This window comes from Cetorhinus maximus, chromosome 19 (genome assembly GCF_964194155.1).
Source record: "Cetorhinus maximus chromosome 19, sCetMax3.hap1.1, whole genome shotgun sequence".
Classification (NCBI taxonomy): Eukaryota; Metazoa; Chordata; class Chondrichthyes; order Lamniformes; family Cetorhinidae; genus Cetorhinus; species Cetorhinus maximus.
This window is the reverse complement of record NC_135897.1, coordinates 7,182,694-7,188,875: the sequence shown is the minus strand read 5'-3', so window position 1 is coordinate 7,188,875 and position 6,182 is coordinate 7,182,694.

Below are 6,182 nucleotides of genomic sequence, written 5' to 3'. Positions count from 1 at the left end.
TTGAATTAAATTTTTATTACAAACGAAGTTTCAAAGTTTTTTTTTACTTTCTCTTAGTGTTTATGTGAAAGCTTGACCAACAACTATTGTGTATTAATTCACCCAAGTGAAACCTTCACAAGACTTTAGTAGAACAGAAATAACTGAACGTGAAAGACCATCATAGATGCAACTCTGGTGTCAGCATTAGATATTATCTAGTTGGAAAACTCTTTACCCTCAGTTGCCTCTGTGCCAAAACTAAACTGACCACCACTGATATACATGATCTCCAATTTGTGGATGACCGTAGTCTCGTTATGCACTCTGCAGCAGATTTGCAAGCCGCTCTCGAGTTCTTCAATTGTGCATGCAAGAAACTTGGCTATCCTTGAATTTTGCCAAAACAAAACTCATATAACAACCCACACCTTGCGAGTTAAATATTCCACAACCCATATATGTTGACGGAGTGACTCTGGAATATGTTGGCCGCTTCCCATACCTCTGCAGCTGTCTCCCTCAAAAGGCCATCATTGACGAGGAGATCCAACACCAGATCAGCTGTGCCAGCTCAGCCTTCTGCAAAGTGCCCCAGCGTGTGTTTGGCAACAAAGACCTCCACAAATCAAGTCCTAGTGTACAGAGCAGTTGTCATCACCACACTCCTTTACTGCAGTGAGACCTGGAGTGAGATGTGTCAGCGACACAAGAGTGCCAGAAAAATTCCATTAGCAATGCTCCCGCCGCATCCTCTGGATTCAACGAGAGAGTCGTCGAACAAATTATAGTGTCCTTTTTGAAGCCAACTCCACAAGCATTTAGGCAAAATAACTTCAAAATCAACTTCGAAGGATTGGACACCATGTCCAGGATGGCTAAAGACCATCTCTCCCAGTCAGTTCCTGCTTCCTCAACTCTCAAATGGCCAATGATCCGGGGGAAGACAAAGCAAACACCTCAACGACACTCTGGGCTGAATTTTTCCGTTGGCGAGCAGAGGGCGGGGCCCGCTCGCTGACGCGAAAATGATGCGGGATGACGTCGGGAGGAATCCCCGATGTCATCCCGCCCCATTTAAATCTTCAGGAAGGCGGGGGCAGAGCGCGATCAGCTGTCCGCCCGCCGACCTGTCAATGGACAATTGAGGCCATTGACAGGATAATTAAAACAATTAAAGGACCTGCCCGTTCAACCTTAAGGCTGGCGGGCAGGCCAGGAGCCCCGGTGGGCTTCTGAAAAAACATGAAACCTCATCCACTGGCGGGATGAAGTTTCATGTCGGTTTTTAAAAAGTTTATTAAAGTTTTTGTGCAATTTATTAACATGTCCCATCTCGTGTGACATTGTCACATGAGGGGGACATGTTAATGATTTTTTAATTTTTCTATTTTTAAAGTTTGAAAACCTTTCAGTGATCTTCCTGAGGCAGCACTTAGCCTCAGGGAGATGCGCGCTCTTTTGTGTGCATGCGGGAAAGAGCGCACTCTCGCTTTTGGGGAATTCCCCCCTCGCCCGCACAGGAAGCGCATAGCGCTTCCCACTGGGTGTCAGGCTGGGCGGGCCTTAATTGGCTCACCCGCTTAAAATGGCGGCGGGGCCCGCTTCTCCAGTGGGGATCGGCTCCCTGCACGCCGGAGATTGGGTCAGGCCCTCCCGCCCGACAGGCAAAAAAGTCAGCCCTCTGAGGCTCTCCTTGAATTGCAGCAGCATTGACATTAATGACTGTGAGGAACTTGCTACCAGTTCTTCAGAAAGGTGACGATTTGTTCATCAAGCTGCATCAGGCTTTGAGTCACAACGGGCGGAATTTTACACCAACAGGGACTTTCGAATGGCTTGTCACATATTTCAGCTCTGCCCCTGCCACAATGGGACCCTAAAATTCCGCCCAACGCCTTAATAATGAGACACAGTGGCAGTAGAGAAGTAAAGAAAAGAAAGCAAATTCTGCAGTCTGCACACGACCGTCTGGGACATCCTGCCCTATGTGCAAAAATATATGTGGGTTAAGAACAGTCTGTTCAGACTCCATGGGGCCCATGGCAGAAACCTACGACTCTGAGTGGACGTCATCCTTGAATTGAGGGACAGTCGACGATGAATCTACTCATATGAAATCAAGAAAATGGATGTGTATATACATTTTAAAATCGACCTTCTGTAACTGTCTACCGGATGCATATACAATTCAAACAAGAATTAGTATTAATATAATGCCCCAAGGTGCTTCACAGGGGCATTATAAAACAAATTATGACACTGAGCCACTCAGGGAGATATGAGAGTAGATGGCCAAAAACCTGGTCAAAGAGGTAGGTTTTAAGGAGCTTCTTAAAGGAGCAAAGGGAGCTAGAGAGGCAGGGAGCTTTAGGGAAAGGATTCCAGAGCTTCTGGCCTAGGCAATTGAAGGTGCTTTCCATCAATGGTGGAGCAATTAAAATTAGAGATGCTCAAGTGACCAGAATTAGAGGATGTTGACATGGGGTTGTGGGGATGCAGGAAATTACAGAGGTAGGGAAGGTGAGGGCTTAGGAGGGAATGGAAAACAAGGATGAGAATTTTAAAATTGAGGCATTGCTTGACCAGGAGCCAGCGTAGGTCAGCGAGCACCAGGGTGATGGATGAACGGGACATAGGCAGCAAAGCTCTGGATGACCTCAGGTTTATGGAGAGCAGAATGTGGGAAGCCTGCCACGAATGCATTAGAATAATCAATTGCAGAGGTAACCATGAAAGAGGGCTTCAGCAGCAGAGCAGCTGAAACAAGCACAGAGTTCGGTGAGTTATTGAGGTGGAAATAGCTGTCCTAATGATGGTGGAGATAGGTGATCAGAAGCTATCCTTGGGGGTCACGTGTGACCCTAAGGTTGTGAACAGTTTGGTTCAGTCTCAGACAGAGGGATGGAGTCGGTAGCTAGGGAGTGAAGGTATGGCAGGGACTGAAGACAATGGCTTTGGTCTTCGCAATCTCACCTTCACATGGTCCACCTCCGACACTCCCTTTCCATTCCTTGACCTTTCTGTCTCCATTTCTGGTGATAGACTGTCCATCAGTATACAGTGCGAGCCCACTGACTTCCACAGCTACCTTGACTACAGCTCCTCATACCCTGCTCCCTGTGAAGACTCCATCCCATTCTCTTAGTCCCTCCTCCTCCGGCGCATCTGTTCCGATAATGCCACTTCTCAAAATGCCGCTTCTGACATGTCTTCCATTATCCTTAACCGAGGTTTCCCCCCACCACTGTGGTTGACAGGGCCCTCAGCCGTGTCCAACCCATCTCCCACACCTCTGCCTTCATTCCTTCCCTTCCCTCCCAAAACCGTGATCGAGATGAGAGTGCAATGTCCTCACTTTTCACCCCACCAGCCTCCACATTCAAAGGATCATCCTCCGCCATTCTCACCAACTCCAGCATGAAGCCACCACCAAGCACATCTTCCCCTCAATCCTGTGTCAGCATTCCCTCCGTAATAACCCAGTCTACTCCTCCGGTCTGTCCGCAAGCATGACCTAGACCTTCCTGTAGCTTGCCATTTCAACACATCATCCTGCTCTCATGCTCACATGTCCATCTTTGGCCTGCTGCAATTTTCCAATGAAGCCCAAGCACCTTATCTTCTGATTAGGCACTTTACAGCCTTGCGGACTTAATATTAAGTTCAACAACTTCAGACTATGGACTCTCCCCTCCATCTTTACTCCCTTTTTTTAATCCAACTTTTTACTTTAATTAATGCATTTGCCCTTTTATTTATTTTTTATCCTTTTTCCCCAAATGCGCCCCCCCCCCACCAAAACACAGGGCCATCTGTCACTTGTTTCTATGTGGTGCTTTCACGGAGAGCTGACTCTTGTTCTGCTATTGACAAATTCTGCTATCTTACTTTTATGTCACTATCAGCACCTTCTTTCGTCTTAACACTCCCTTCGTCTTGTGTCTGTGACATCTTTGTCAAATTTCTCCTTAGCTCCCACCTATCCCTCACCTTCTATTTTCCTCCACCAGCTCCACCCCCTCTTAAACAGTATAAAATCCATCACATTTCTACTTCTCTTTAGCTCTGAAGAAGAGTCATACGGACCCGAAACATGAACTCTGTTTCTCTCTCCACAGTTGCTGCCAGGCCTGCTGAGTTTTTCCAGCGTTTTCTGTTTATATTTCACGTTTTGGATGATATTGCAGAGGGGCAGTGTGCAGATGAGAAATAGGAGGGGGGCCAAGGATAGATCCTTGTGAGACTCCAGAGGTAACTGTGCGGGAGCCTGAAGAGAAACCATTGCATTAATACACCGGATTCTGTCATGGACAGAATGTATTTGCTGTCTTACTGTCCATAATCAGTATGTTGTGTATGGAAAGAGATGTGTCTTTTCTTACCCTTGGAGTATGTATTCCAATTAAATAATTCAGCAGCAAGCTTTCGTGAGTTTGAAATAATGAAGGTTATTTATTTTCACACAATTACCATGAATTAATGCAGCATCACACACTAGGTCTCATGTATGAACACACACACACGCGCACACACACACACACACACACACACAAAGATAAAGATACAGATAAAGAAAGTGCACCTTTACAGATTACAGTTAAATCAGTCTCAGATTTACGATTTCAAGTCTGTCATGTGGCAGCCCTGCGGTTTCTTTAATAGGTTAGATGGTTTAAAGTGAAGTGAAGGACTTGTAAAACAAAGGGTTTGTGGCAGTTTGCAAGGTTTCTTGTGGTCAAATATCTAGGAGGCTGGTCCTCAGGTGAACTTTGAAACTTTATTTTGTATTTACCATGTTTACATGAATGCATTTTCTGTATGTCTAATTCTGAGGTGATTATTTCAAGCATTGGGCCAAAGGATATACAATCCATATAAGGAACTGACCCAGCCTGCATCTTAAACAAGAGAGAGGCTTTGTAGAAAACAACTGGAGGAAGACCATTCATCCTGGACATACGACATTCATTCTGGGAAATCTAAAAGAGAAAAACCTTGCCTGCTGTGAAATCTGGAAACAAGGGATTCATTCATTAGATTGTCAGTAAATAGTTCCAATTAAGACCGTGATGGCAGTTCAGTTAAACACAGGCAAAGCTGTAATCAAGTGAGTCCTCAAACTGATAAAGCTAATGACAGAAGAAAACTTGAGAAACCATGTTATCAGTAAAATGTCTTATTTAATTAAAGTTAAGTGCCAGGCAGAGGAAAGGTGTGTAATACCAAATTGAAGTCCTATTCTACATTAAATTACTCAAACACCTTCATAAAACGCTCAATATGTACAAAGATTTTGACTAAAAAATATCCATTCTCTACATACAATCTCCAGCCACGAGCAGAATTGTACAATTAGTTGCTTTCATTCCCACGGCTGTCTCGCACATGGTAACAGCTGCAGCTGTTGCTTCTGTATTTTTGCCGTTTATTAAAAACGCACTATTGTAATATACGTATTTAAACTCACCACTTGTAGTTCACCTCGACAAACCACCAGGAGACTCTGGTACAGGCCACAATCGTTGATTAATCATTCAAGTGTACGCAGGGAGAGACAGCCTTGGGCAGTCCAAGACCGAACTCTACAGATTACAGCTAGGTCACATTTTTTTAAACACAGTCACATGCACATATTCTAATCTTGTCAATTCACAGTCACATGCTCAATAGATGCCTTTGGCTTTGGTCACTTATTTTCCATGTGCACAGACACTAGACATTGTTCTCATCCTTACAGGATCACCAAATCTTGCTGATTGTGCAGGAGCCTGGGCCTCCTTGATATCAACATCCATTCCCTGGCCTTGTCCTTTGTTTTTTGAGCTTGCCTGTCTCATTTCTTATCCTGTCTAAAGCACATCCGCTATTCTCCCGTTCTGCTTTTCTGCTTATATTTTATCTTTACTAAAAGACACTTCTAACTAAAATCTTTGAACCCTTTCACTGGCATTAAAAACTTTGAGAGTTCATCAGTTTCTTTCAAAAGATTTTGGGTGAAATGAATTGACTTTCCAATGGTCAAAAAATGAGGGGACAAACTCTTCTACCTTCTCACTGCCCTTGGTACATGGATCACACGCTGCAAACATTGCACATGCTGACAATACATCAATGTTGTCTAATCAACTGTTGCGGGGGAAAAAATATCCAATTAAAGCCCAAGCTTTGGAGACAGTCTCAAGACCTGAAGTTAAAGAAAA